Source organism: Globicephala melas, chromosome 17 (assembly GCF_963455315.2).
Source record: "Globicephala melas chromosome 17, mGloMel1.2, whole genome shotgun sequence".
NCBI classification, from domain to species: Eukaryota; Metazoa; Chordata; class Mammalia; order Artiodactyla; family Delphinidae; genus Globicephala; species Globicephala melas.
This window is the reverse complement of record NC_083330.1, coordinates 3,100,503-3,115,099: the sequence shown is the minus strand read 5'-3', so window position 1 is coordinate 3,115,099 and position 14,597 is coordinate 3,100,503.

Sequence of the window (14,597 nt, the reverse complement as noted above, 5' to 3'; positions counted from 1 at the left end):
GACGGGGGTGGAGGGTGAGTCTGCTGAGATTTGGGGTTCAGTATGGTGGAACTTACTTGCTTGAAGCCTCCAGCAGCAGCTGTACTAGTCACAAGGATTCCACTGGGCCTTATGCTCAGTGGGTTCACGTTCAGGTGGGGAAAAAGAATAGCATTTATCAAGGTCCTCAAAGATAGCTATGGTAAGAATAGATAGATTAGGGGCACAGATTGGGTCCCAGTTTAGGACCCCTAACCTAGCCTGGGGCTTCAGGGAAGACGTCTTAAAGGAGATGATCCTAGAGCTGAATGTCGAAGGCTGAGTAGAGGTTCACCAGCCGGCAGGAGAGGAGAGGGTGTGAAGACTGTCATTACCTGCGAGAGCACTGTGTGAAAAGGCCTGGACTCAAGAAACAGCGCTATTTGTTTGAGGAACAAACACAGCACGATTTCTAGAGGGCAAGGTGGACACGGGAGTGAGGGAAGTATGAGGAGTGGGCTTGGTTTTCCGATGTAACTGTTGTCCCTTTCTTTAAAAAAAAAAATATTTATCTGTTTTGACTGCACCGGGTCTTAGTTGTGGCATGCATGCGGGATGTAGTTCCCCGACCAGGGATCGAACCCGGGCCCCCTGCATTGGGAGCGCAGAGTCTTAGCCACTGGACCACCAGGGAAGTCCCCATAACTATTGTCACCTTTGAGACTCATAGTCCAGAAAATCCCAATTCCTTAAGTAGCCGGGCAGGTGCATCTTGACAGATGTGTATACAGGCTCGGAGCTTCCACGAAGAACATTCCTGCTGTGGGTCCACAGGCCACGTGGCCGTCAACCCTAGTGCCGTCTGCATTCCCTTACAGCAGTAGAGCATGTGTGACGAGGGAGGTGGGCAGCCCTGGGATGCTGGCGTGGGAATAGCTAGAGCATCATGCTCAGGCTTGGGCGTCATGATTTGTGAGAAACAGTGGAAAACCAGAGAACATCCAGTGATGTGTGAGCTGCACTTCAAAGTAGGTCATACAAAAACGCATTGAAGAAACGGGTAAATTGGACCCATCCTGCGTTGTCTGGTGATAGATCTTTGCCTCTGGATAAGGAAGGAACTTTCTATTAGACTTGTGTAGAATAAAATGTTGCTGAGAGGTAGTGATTCTAAAATCAGTGAGTGTGCCGTGAGGTGCCTACTTTGTGGAAGGCCTGCGCTAAGTGCTTTAAATGCTTTACCTCTCCTGAAGCTTAGAACAGCCCTCTTGTGAGGCTACGACTGTTACCCCTCTTTTAGAGAAGAGGAGGCCCTGAGGGAGGTTAAGTGACTTACCCAAGCTTATGGGATTTGCACTCAGCTTTAACAACTACTTGGTTGAGACAAGGAAAATCAGGGGTAGCCACCTATCAAAGATACTCTAAAGTCAAAACGAGCCCCAGATTTTACTAGATAAGCAACTAGATGGCCATGCAGTAGAACCCTATTTAAAATGAGTGGAACCCCACTATTTATCATGGATAGAAGTGGACTTGCTCTGTATTAAAGTGGATATACATCAGCACACCTTCCCCGTGTTAATGCAAGTCCGTGTGCCTGACACACAGTGAGGCCAAACAAACCGGAACATAGGAGTTTGGAGCAGAGAAAGGTTTACTGCAGGGCCATGCAAGGAGACGAGGTGGCTCATGCCCTAAAAAGCCCCGAGCTCCCCAAAGGGTTTTGGCAAAGCACTTTTAAAAGCGAGGTGAGGCAGCAATCAGAAACGAAAAAGAAATAAAAGGAATCCAAATTGGCAAAGAAGTAAAACTGTCACTGTTTGCAGATGACATGATACTATACATAGAGAATCCTAAAGATGCTACCAGAAAACTGCTAGAGCTAATCAATGAATTTGATAAAGTAGCAGTATTCAAAATTAATGCACAGAAATCTCTTGCATTCCTATACACCAATGATGAAAAATCTGGAAGATAAATTAAGGAAACACTCCCATTTGCCATTGCAACAGAAAGAATAATACCTAGGAATAAACCCACCTAAGGAGACAAAAGACCTGTATGCAGAAAACTATAAGACACTGATGAAAGAAATTAAAGATGATACCAACAGATGGAGAGATATACCATGTTCTTGGATTGGAAGAATCAAGGTTGTGAAAATGACTCTACTACCCAAAGCAATCTACAGATTCAATGCAATCCCTATCAAACTACCAATGGCATTTTTCACAGAACTAGAACAAAAACTTTCACAATTTGTATGGAAACACAAAAGACCCCGAATAGCCAAAGCAATCTTGGGAAACAAAAACGGAGCTGGAGGAATCAGGCTCCCTGACTTCAGACTATACTACGAAGCTACAGTAATCAAGACAGTATGTATGGTACTGGCACAAAAACAGAAATATAGATCAGTGGAACAGGACAGAAAGCCCAGAGATAAACCCACGCACATATGTTCACATTATTTTTGATAAAGGAGGCAAGAATATGCAGTGGAGAAAGACAGCCTCTTCAATAAGTGGTGCTGGGAAAACTGGACAGCTACGTGTAAAAGAAGGAAATTAGAACACTTCCTGACACCATACACAAAAATAAACTGGAAGTGGATTAAAGACCTAAATGTAAGGCCAGACACTATAAAACTCTTAGAGGAAAACATAGGCAGAACACTCTATGACAAATCACAGCAAGATCCTCTTTGACCCACCTCCTAGAGGAATGGAAATAAAAACAAAAATGAATGGGGGCATAATGAAACTTAAAAGCTTTTTGCACAGCAAAGGAAACCATAAACAAGATGAAAAGACAACCCTCAGAATGGGGGAAAATATTTGCAAATGAAGCAACTGACAAAGGATTAAGCTCCAAAATTTATATGCAGTTCAATATCAAAAAAACAAACAACCCAGTCCAAAAATGGGCAGAAGACCTAAACAGACGTTTCTCCAAAGAAGATATACAGATTGCCAACAAACACATGAAAGGATGCTCAACATCACTAATCATTAGAGAAATGCAAATCAAAACTACAATGAGGTATCACCTCACACCGGTCAGAATGGCCGTCATCAAAAAGTCTACAAACAGTAAATGCTGGAGAGGGTGTGGAGAAAAGGGAACCTTCCTGCACTGTTGGTGGGAATGTAAATTGACACAGCCACTATGGAGAACAGTATGGAGGGTCCTTAAAAAACTAAAAATAGAACTACCATACGACCCAGCAATCCCACTACTTGGCATATAACCTGAGAAAACCATAATTCAAAAAGAGTCATGTACCACAATGTTCATTGCAGCTCTATTTACAATAGCCAGGACGTGGAAGCAACCTAAGTGTCCATTGACAGACGAATGGATAAAGAAGATGTGGGACATATATACAATGGAATATTACTCAGCCATAAACAGAAATGAAATTGAGTTATATGTAGTGAGGTGGATGGACCTAGAGTCTGTCATACAGAGTGAAGCTAGTCAGAAAGAGAAAAACAAATACCGTATGCTAACACATATATATGGTATCTTAAAAAAAAAAAAAAAGCTTCTGAAGAACCTAGGGGCAGGACAGGAATAAAGATGCAGACATAGAGAATGGACTTGAGGACATGGGGAGGGGGAAGGGTAAGCTGGGACGAAGCGGGAGAGTGGCATGGACATATGTACACCACCAAATGTAAAATAGATAGCTAGTGGGAAGCAGCCGCATAGCACAGGGAGATCAGCTCGGAGCTTTGTGACCACCTAGAGGGGTGGGATAGGGAGGGAGGGAGGGAGACGCAAGAGGGAGGAGATATGGGGATATATGTATATGTATAGCTGATTCACCTTGTTATACAGCAGAAACTAACACACCATTGTAAAGCAATTATGCTCCAATAAAGATATTAGAAGAAGAAAAAACTGCTGTGTGCAAGACTGACCTAAGTACTTATTGTGTCCAGGTGTGTGTGTGTGTGTCCAGGTATGTGTGTGTGTGTGTGTGTGTGTGTGTGTGTGTGTATAAAAGAATGTGTAAGAGATGCTACTTTCTATCTTTGAAGAGTTTGTAATACAGGAAGAGAGGAATCATAGCTTTAATATAAGGCAGATGTGATGAATCCTGTAAGAAAAATTAAAAATGTTTCATGTGGTTGCCAGGAGTGATGTATTGCTTTGGTTTGGAGAAATGCGGAAGAGAATCACAGACGAAAAGATGAGACTCGAGGTCTGTGTAGCTTTTCCACAGGGCCTTTTCTCAGTCTTTAGTCACCTGGTAGCCTCCCTCGCTCCCCCCGTGTGACTGCTCTTATCACCTGACCGCCCACATCCCTGTTGCTGGATGGGGCAGGTACCTGTCAGTCCTCACCTAACAGACTTCACAGCATTGGTTGTTCTTAACCAGCCCTGCTCTCCCTGAGGATGACCCGTTCTCTGCTTTGACTGATCCTGGCGGGATGAGACCTTTCCCACCCACTCAGGAGAGAGGGAGCCACCGTGCTCGGGTGGAAGAGCCACCGTGTGGTCTCCCACACCCACCCTCAGGATCATCTTGCAAAGATGCGCCTATTAAACATGGCGCCTGGAAAGAATGCATCAACTAGACACGGGCCACCATGGAACCCACAGAGAGGACCACACCAAGCCGGCATCGCAGCTGATGACGGGTCACCACCAGTCCGTGGGGAAGGAAGCAGACGGTGGTCTCAGCATCCACCTGCATCTTTTGTGACAGTGTCCTCCACACGGGCCGCACCTTGAGGTCATGCCTCTCCTCACTTCCTCTTTCTCCCACTTCACAAAACAGGAAGAATCTGAGATCTTGGTCTTGGCGAAGCTCTTTTCATCAAAGTTCCATGAACCCGTGTGGGGTTTTCTGCGTCTTAACTAGATTGCTGTTGAGTGAATGTGACATTAGAAACAGTATTTTGGTCAATCCTGGGATGTTCTGAATTCAGATACACTGCAGAGTGGGGCAGCGTGAGAATGCCACGTTTTATTTTGTGCCTTCATCTTTCATGTCCTGACTGCTGAGAGCAGTGCTTCCCTCTTTAGGGAGAGCTCCCTGAGAGCCTGGCTTGGGAGTCTCGTTACAGATTGAGGCCATGGCATTCTATCCATCCAGATACAAGCTCACGGCCAAGCTGCAGGTCTTACTCGAAGTGTCCGCGGAATCAGGTAGTAAAGGTTTGTGAAGAGCATCCTGGGAGGCATCATCCGTTCCCAGACAAACCCTCCACACTTCAGGAACGAGACAGACCCCTCTCATTGGCCCGTTTCGTGGACCATGTTGCAGTTCCCAGGATGGTAGCATTTCAAGGAGGAAGAGGTGAAAAGATTCGTGTTTACTTCTGGCAGATAAATGCTACATGTTTGCAAAAAAAAGGCATATCCAGCAGATACCTAATTGTTTTACATTTTCACAAACTTTTATTCAGACTCAAAGGGCAAAAAAACTATCTTCCTTCACGCTTGCCAGATTGTTGAAGGCCGGGAGTACATTGTACTTAATAACAATCACTAATATGTCTTTTGTAAGCTCCATACCTGCTAGCCACACAGTAGAATCTCTTCTTTTTGCTGTTTATTTCTAAAGAGAAGATTATCTTATACTGTTACAAGCAGAGAATTTTAAGCATGAATAGAGACGAAATATCCCCCATACCCAATCAATACCCTGAAGGTCAGAAAACCAGTTTAATTTACTTAACAGTTAATTCGTGATATAGTTAAAATCTTGGCATGCTGTTGTCATCCTGTCAAATTCATGATTCTAAATTTAACCATTTAAAATTATTAACTATTGTTCATTTATTTCTATACAGTAATTCGTATTTTCTCTACATGAGTCGTGTTTTTTTAAGGCAGACAGACACAACCAAGAATATTGAAATTTAGTATGAAGCTGTATGTTTTAGTTTATAGTCAATGGGAAAAGTCCTAAAATATTCAATATTCAGTTTTATACATTTTGTTTTCACTCCAGTCGTATATCAACTTGGTAAACTAGGTATTTCTAAGTTAAAGACGATCAAGTTTAATGAGCAGCATTTGGAAGTCTAGGAAGAGCCTTTTTTTTTTTTTTTCTGGCCGTGCCACGCAGCTTGTGGAATCTTAGTTCCCCAACCAGGGACAGAACCCAGGCCCTCGGCAGTGAGAGCGCCGGGTCTTAACCACTGGACCACCAGGGAATTCTGAAAAAGCCCATTTTTGAAATGCCTTCCCCACATTGAGAAAGAGGATTGACTTGGTAACAAATCAAAGTCAAGTTGATTTTCACATCTTTGCTGTCAACACGACTGAAACAGGACCTAAGTGACTTGTCAACCAATAGATCGTTTAAAATAGTTTTTTCAAGCTAAGTCAGTGTGTGCTGTTTTTGAGGGGCCATATAAGTCAGAAGCAGTTCAAACATTCAGTGACAGTGCTATAACAAAACTCCTTCCTCTCCCATGTACTCGTTATGGGCACAGTTACTTCTTAACACTGAGGGCCATGTGAATGGCAAACAGGTGTACAATTAAAACTTTCCCCTGTCTTATTTTAGCAATCAATAATCTTCATGAATGGATACATGAAAAGACCCAACCTTTAGCCCCATTAATATAATAAAAATTTACCCGTTCATGTTTAGTAATTATTAAAATTTGTAAGACATTGATGTGAATAACTCAATCCAGGAGACATTGCTTTTTTATATTTGGAAAACAAGACTGCTAAGAAATTAGAAAGAATATCTATCTATCCATTTATCTATCTTGCAGAAAACTGATCGCTAAAAACTTTTAGGCATAAGAATATATTTAAATAGGGTACATTTCTGTGGAGGGAAAGACTGTAAATGTGAATTTCAGAGGAAGGAGAATGATATAAATTTTCTGTTAAACAATAGGACTTGTTTTCCGTAAGTTCCTGTCGTGTGTAAACAAAGAAAGCTTGTGTGTGAGTCTGGCTTCTCAGTATATTCTTCTGCTTCTTCAATAAGACCTACACCAAGGGAACCATTTAGGGATTATTTTAATATTTGTATGCAGACTGTGGACAGGCACAGATCCTTCCTGAATTTTAAAGCTAGGATTCTGGTTCCTAGCCTTCCAAATAAAGAGCATTGTCTTTTAGGGTGCTCTCTTAATAAACTCTAGTTTTATCTGGATGAATTGCATGTTATAGTTTTTGTGAGTAGTCTCACCCCATGTTTCCAACAGATGATATTCATACCAACCTCATGGAGCTTCAGGGCAAGTCTTTTTTTTTTTTTTTTTTTTTGCAGTATGCGGGCCTCTCACTGTTGTGGCCTCTCCCATTGCGGAGCACAGGCTCCGGACGCGCAGGCTCAGCGGCCATGGCTCACGGGCCCAGCCGCTCCACGGCATGTGGGATCTTCCCGGACTGGGGCATGAACCCGTGTCCCCTGCATCGGCAGGCAGACTCTCAACCACTGCGCCACCAGGGAAGCCCAAGTGTTATTTTTATCTCCTTTTATAGTACAAGTGATGAAACTAGAGAGAGACATGTTCTCAGTTATGGAAATTCTTAACGTGATTCTCAACTCTAACATATAGTTTATAATTGATAAGTTTTACTTATAGCGTTATATTATATTTTTAACTCTATAATAACCCCAGGGATGGTACAAATCCGAGAACAAAACATTATCAGAGAAAATGACTTGAAGTTGAGGTTGTTACCCATATGAAAACAGAGAAGCGAGCAGGTTAGCCTGCTTCGTTTTCCCTCCGGGGAGGCTGCTTTGCACCAGCATCAAACCGTCCAGCCCTCCGGGGACCATATCGCTGCCCCTGTGCCCAGCCTGGTGCCTCAGTTGCAGGGGAACCTTGCTGCTTTGACATCTCTGGAGCACAGTATTTTTGTTCTTTCTCAGCTCAGCAAACTAGAAGTAGGTTTGATTTCTCTGTTCCCTGAGGTGTCAGCTTCTTCAAGGTAATAGGCATTTAAGCAGCTTATCAAGTTTAAAAATAGAAATTAAACTGTGCAGTTAAAAATAATTAAGATGGTAAATTTTACATTATATGTATTATCATAATAAGAAAAATATAGATGCTAATCCCTTCTTACACGATACAGTTAAGTCCTAGTTTTCTGTGTCAAGGCCGCAGAGCCCTGGTGTAGATTGCTCAATCTATTTGTGAGGTTATGGTTCCTCCCCACCAGGACTAGTTGTGGTTCTGAGCCTGAAGGCCAGCAGCTGCAAGGGGTCCTGTAGGGCAGGTAATCCACAGCATCACAACTGAGCATGTGTCAGAATGGGCTTGACCATAATGTCATTTTTGTTTAATTAATTAATTAATTAATTTTTGGCTGCATTGGGTCTTTGTTGCTGCACGCAGGCTTTCTCTAGTTGTGGCGAGCGGGGGCTACTCTTCGTTGCGGTGCGCTGGCTTCTCATTGCGGTGGCTTCTCTTATTGTGGAGCATGGGCTCTAGGCACATGGGCTCAGTAGTTGTGGTTTGAGGGCTTCAGTAGTTGTAGCACATGGGCTCAGTAGTTGTGGCTCGCGGGCTCTAGAGCGCAGGCTCAGTAGTTGTGGCGCATGGGCTTAGTTGCTCCGTGGCATGTGGAATCTTCCCGGACCAGGACTCGAACCCGTGTCCCCTGCATCGGCAGGTGGATTCTTAAGCACTGCGCCACCCAGGAAGACCCGTGTTGTAATTTCAGAAGCTCCAAATGAGGTCACTTTGGGCCACTACAACAAAATACCATATTTCTTATAAACAGTAGAAATGTATTGCTCACAGTTCTGGAGGCTGGAAGTCAAGGTCAGGGTGGCAGCATGGCCGGGTGAGAGCCCTCTTCTGGGTTGCCAACTCCTGATCTCTCACTGTGTCCTCACCTGAAGGAAAGGGCGGGGGAGCTCTGTCTCTTTTATAAGAACACTAATCCCATTCATGGGGGCTCCACCCTCATGACCTAATAACCTCCCAAGGTCCCCCCTCCCAATATCATCACCTCTGGGGCTTGGGATTCAACAGATGAATTTGGAACTAGGGGGCACAAACATTCAGACCGTAGCAAGATGGAGCCTGGAGTGGGGCTTTCAGAAATAGACTGACCTGAGTCTCCCCACGGCACCCCACAGGCTGTGTGACCTTGGGTTGCAGAAATTTATTGGATATTTGTTTTCTCTCCTATAACTTGTGTCACGGTAATAGTACTTACCTCAGAGGGCGGTTGTGAGAATCAGTGTGCACACTGCCATGGTAAGTGGGCCACCACCATGACCTCAATCCTGGGGCCCTTCTGACTGCTCTCTGGCGTTTTGGAACTGCCACCACATTTGGAAATCAACCAGCTTGCAGTGTAGATTGACATTAAGATATCAGTGCTGTGTATGGGATTAAGGCCTGAGAATAGGACGATTATACTAAAGATAATATATGAAATATATTCACTTATTCATTAAAACATTTAGTGAATGTCTGCTAAATGCCAGACTCTGATAGACAATCAAACCACGATCTGTAGATTGAACTCTTGTTGGGTTTTTAGTCTTGTTAACGATGCTGAGAGAAGCATGGTGTAATAAGGTGCATCTCTGAATGAGGAGATACGATGTATTTGGCGTGCCCCGGGGAGGGTATGAATTCTCTTGCAGAGAGCATGCATTAGGCAGTTACTTTTCCAGTTTTCTTGCTGTGTCATTAAACGTACCTGGGGCAAATCATTTGACATTCTCAGGGTTCACCTTTCTCTCGCACGATGAGAAGCTGATTCAGATTTGGCTTGCTGATTGTTTCGCTGTGAGGATGGGACGGGGGTGGTGGTAGGTGAAGAGCTGCGGCACCTAAGGTCACTTGGAGGACACGAACTCAGGGTGCCAATTCCGCATTTTTGAAAGAACTTGACTTAGTTCCGGCTTGAGACCTTCTGCTGATGGCAGAAAGTTGAATGCAGGCTTAGTCAGCTGATTTAGGCTTTTCTCAGTCAGTTCCGGGTTTCTTTCCTCTTTTTCTCCTCAGATCTGCAGCTGCCTGGGCAGAGCCCTGGTGTTGGTGTCGGCCCTTGGTCATCTCTGTCCGGCGTCTGCTGGAATGTCCTGTCTCTGTCCAGCATCTCAAACAGCCACGCCGTGTCCCCTTGGTCCTGATGAGAAGGCTGCCCCAGCCTCCGCCCTTGCTGAGTCCAGTGGTGGAGGCCCAGTTTTGGTGCTAATTCATTCTTCACTACTTCGCACACACCTCCCCTCTTGGGGTGAGAGGGGGGCTGTGAGAAGCTTAGGTGCTTTCCCTACCTCTCGGGGGCTGTGGACGTGGGGACAGGGACCCTCTCTGGCCTCAGCAGTGTCTCCCCTCTCCCCCCGCCCTGATTTTTCTTCCGCAAAGTGTGGAATCTTTGTTATTTAATCTCTCTTCATCTGTGATGCCTAAGTCTGCTGTTTACCTGCCACACCTAATTTAAGGCAAATCATCACATTTGTAAAGACAAAGAATTTGTGGCTCTGAATCAGAGCTTTTCAATGTTTTGTGGTTTCAGAGACCCCTGTAAGAATGTCATGAATTTCATGAATCTTCGGACCAGAAAAATGCAAAGAAAATGCACACGCTCATGACTGGGTGTTTTGTGGACTCTCTGAAGCTGAGGCTTTCATGTCCTTGATGCCAGCTGCTGGCCTTGCATCAGGCAGAAATTCCATTACCCGAATTTCCAGAACAGAAAAGACTCTCTGAAGTAGAATGTACTAAAAACAGCACATTCGAATCCCAGAACTTAGAACAGAAAGTAATAGGAAAGACTTCAGGTGCCTTTACTTCAACCATGAAGAAACTGGGGCCCCCAGACAATGGGCGATTGGCCTGGGTCACTCAGACGCTGTGGGTGAGGATGCAGATGTGTGAGCTCCTGTCACCGTCACATGTGCTGATGTGTGCTACTGAGCCTGCAGTGGGGAGCCACCTGGTCTCTGGTCAGACAGTGGGGCTGGACTGTCACGAACTAGGTCACCTGGACTGGGTATGAGCCTAGCCAGCCTGTAGGTTTTCTCTTCTGAGAGAAATACAACTGAAAACAAACTAACCAACCAACTAACCAACATAACTAACTAACCAAATAACTAGCCAACTAACCAACCAACTAGCCAACCAGCTAACTAACTTCCTAACCAACCAAATAACTAGGCAACTAGCCAGCCAGCCAACTAGCCAACTAGCCACCAGCTAACTAACCAATGAACTAACTAAATAAGTAGCAATAAGTTTTCAAGATCTTTAAAAATACTTCCCTGGCGGCACAGTGGTTAAGCATCCGCCTGCCAATGAAGGGGACACGGGTTCAAGCCCTGGTCCCGGAAGATCCTACATGCCGCGGAGCAGCTAAGACCGTGTGCCACAACTGCTGAGCCTGCACTCTAGAGCCTGCAAGCCACAACTACTGAGCCCACGCACCACAACTACTGAAGCCCATGCGCCACAACTACTGAAGCCCATGCACCACAACTGCTGAGCCCACGAGCCACAACTACTGAAGCCCATGCACCTAGAGCCTGTGCTCAGCAACAAGAGAAGCCACTGCAATGAGAAGCCCGCGCACTGCAACGAAGAGTAGACCCCGCTCACCGCAACTAGAGAGAGCTTGTGCGCGGCAATGAACACCCAACACTGCCAAAAACAAACAAACAAGTAAATATTTTTAAAAATACAGGGCTAAAAGTAAGATATAAAGTTATAAAAGTAATACATATAATAATGTAAAAAAAAGTATTAAAAAAATACTGACACCCTTGGATTCTGTCACTCCATTTATAGGAGTCTATTTTAAGGAAATCATAACTGATGCAGAGATTCATCATAGCTATTCATGGAGTAGCTATTCTAATGGTTTTAAAAAATCTAAGTCATTAATGGGGAAGTTAATACATCAGTCAGGAGACATCTATGCACTAGGGTACCACATAGACACTCGTAACTTGTTGAAGAATTCTTAATGATACAAGGCAACTTTTCATGATATTTTAGGTAGAAAAATAAGAATAAAAATATAGATTATAATTTCAATTATGTGAGTTGATACATGCCTATATACATATATTTATTAAAAAACAAGCTCAGATTTTGCGTTGTATTTAAAATTTGGATCTGCTATGATCACAATTTACTTATATAACTTACGTTACGAAGAAAGAAACCTTACAAATGATTTTTCGTAACTCTAAGAAAGCTTTTACATTTTATACTGTTATTTGGGTCAATTAAAACAAAGCCCATTTTGTCAAAGTTGAATTAGCTACCACATGTTTGGTTAGAAACTTAAGTTTTGGTAACATCCATGCAATAAATAAATAAAATTTCTCACAACAAGTAGAACAGTATTAGTCTCAAGACCAAAGGTTTTTATAATGATTAACCATTTTGATTAGACTATAAGCTCACAGGAGTATTTATTGTCAGTGAGTTACTCCATTTCATGGAAACTCAAAAATACAAAGTAAACCTGACTTCAGAGTCTTCACCTGTCTTGGCCCATCGTGGGAGGATCTACTGCTCTGTCCCCCGGAGCTCTCTCTTCTCTTTAAACTGGGCGGACTGCTCGGCCAGGAAATCCCCAAGGCTATAAAGCGCCCCCTTAATTGCTTCTGGAACTTAAAACATAAACTGGGGCATAGTGGACGGGGGGAATCAGGCAGCACGGGGCAGGAGGTGCTGGAGGTCGGGGCCGGTAGAGCTGGGAGAGATGCACACGCAGGAGGTGGGGAAAGGAGGCTGTTCATTGGCTGGGGCTCAACCTGCTTGGCTCTCGTGGTGGGTGGTCCTTAGGTGTTGAGGCATTTACAGGCTGAGGTTTTGGTTCGCTTTCCTCTGCTGCTAAGGCACTAGAGCCTCCTTAGTCCCATGGCCTCCTTGTTGAGTTAATTTACAGCTTTTAATGATGGTTTTAATTAAGGCTGAAAAGAGTATTGGAGCGTATACCTCCCTCTGTAGACACATCTGCGTCCCTCCCAACTTTACCTACACGCTGCCTCCTGGATCCAGGGCTTCTCTTGACGCCCAAGCCCACCCCCTCGGTCCCATGCAGGGGGAGGCCAGGTGGAGGGGCTGGGGTGCTGCCCCTGCTGCATAGGGGCCAGTCCCAAAGCTGACCTGGCCCCAGCCTGGCCCCCAGAGCTTCCTCCTGGTGCCTCTCTGGCTTCTCTCCGGGCACAATCCTGGTTCCCTCAGTTCTCCTACTAGACTCCTCAGAGTCACAGCATTTCCTCCAAGAGGCCTCCCTGGCCCCAGTCTTGCTGGCCTTTCCCCAAGGCTGCAAGCTCTTGAAAGCAGAGAGGGTGTCTGACTCACTGCCCTGCACCCAGCCCCTCAGCAGCGCTGGGTAAACAGAGGTGATCGATTTGCATGTGAACGATTTGCACCAGAAGTGGAATGACTTTCCCTAAAAGAAGCCTATGGAAGAGTCGATGGCCACGTTCAGCAGCATTTACTCTGTTGGTAGAGGGGGGAGGAATTCCTGGACCCAACTCCTGGCTGAACCTCAGGGAGGTCCTGGCGGGGTTGGTCCCTGTAGAGACGGGGGCTCCAACGTGCAGTGAGGGGCACCAGGCTGTGCCGAGCTGCCTCAGTGGCCCCCAGCCCTTGGCCTTGGAGAACAGGCAGTGTTCAGCTGTCGAATGGCAGAGACTAAGCCATGAAGGGAAGGGACACTTGGGGATGAAATCGGCCTCGTTTTTTAGTGTCAAGAGGTCGGCGATGAATTGCTTTCTTCCCTCCTCAGGCAGGAGGACTGGGAGGGCCTGCGGTGGGTGAGCAGACCTCCTACGAAGGATGATACTTGGCACTGTGCTTCCTGGGGCTGAGCACTTTTTGAAGGTGCAGTTTTCCATCAGTAGAATGGGGTCAGTAATGCCTATTTGATTGCGTTGTTATGAAGATGAAATGAGATCATGAATTTGGGTTATTACAGGTCCTGACACAGAGTTGGTGCTCAATTGCTAACTCCAATAAGCAATTGTCTCCTTGTAAGAGAGAGGCTCGCCAAGTTGGATGACCTTTCACAACTCTCACGTACAATTCAGTTTAGAATCAGGTTTGGGAACCATTATCTGAAGCACTCGTGGGTCTGTAATGGTCCATCCTATGCTTGCTCGTGACCTACATTTTCAAGCTGAGTGATTGTTTTCCTAGTTATCTGCGAACATCCGCTCTTTCAGTACCACTTGGCCATTACCGTGGCTACGCTAATTTCGGTGAATAAAACGTAGATGGTTTCTTTTTAAATTTTCCATGAATGCAGATGGGTTTCTGGACTCGAGTATCATGGCCTCGTTTTGGTCACTGATTTGTGGGTGGAGGTCGTGAGATGTCATTTCCAATAGCAGGTTTGTGTTTTTCTGGAAGCTTTACCCCATAGACAAAGTCTCTGGTCTTCCTTTCAGGGAAGGGGACAATGGAAATGACACTCTGTGCTCTCGCTTGCTGGCTTTTATGTGCGCATCTGGACAAATTGAAAGCAGAGCAGAAAGCAGCAGTCTCTTACACGTTTCAAAGGTGCAGGGAAGATAAACACCATTTGAATTGTCAAGTCACTCTTCACAATAGAGGAAGAGAAATTGTGAGCAGCATAGAAGGAAAACTGGGGCAAACAGACAAAAGAGCGTGGTGAGGCCGGGTCATGGCCCTGCCCTTCAGGTTTTCACGTGAGAGACGCGAGGA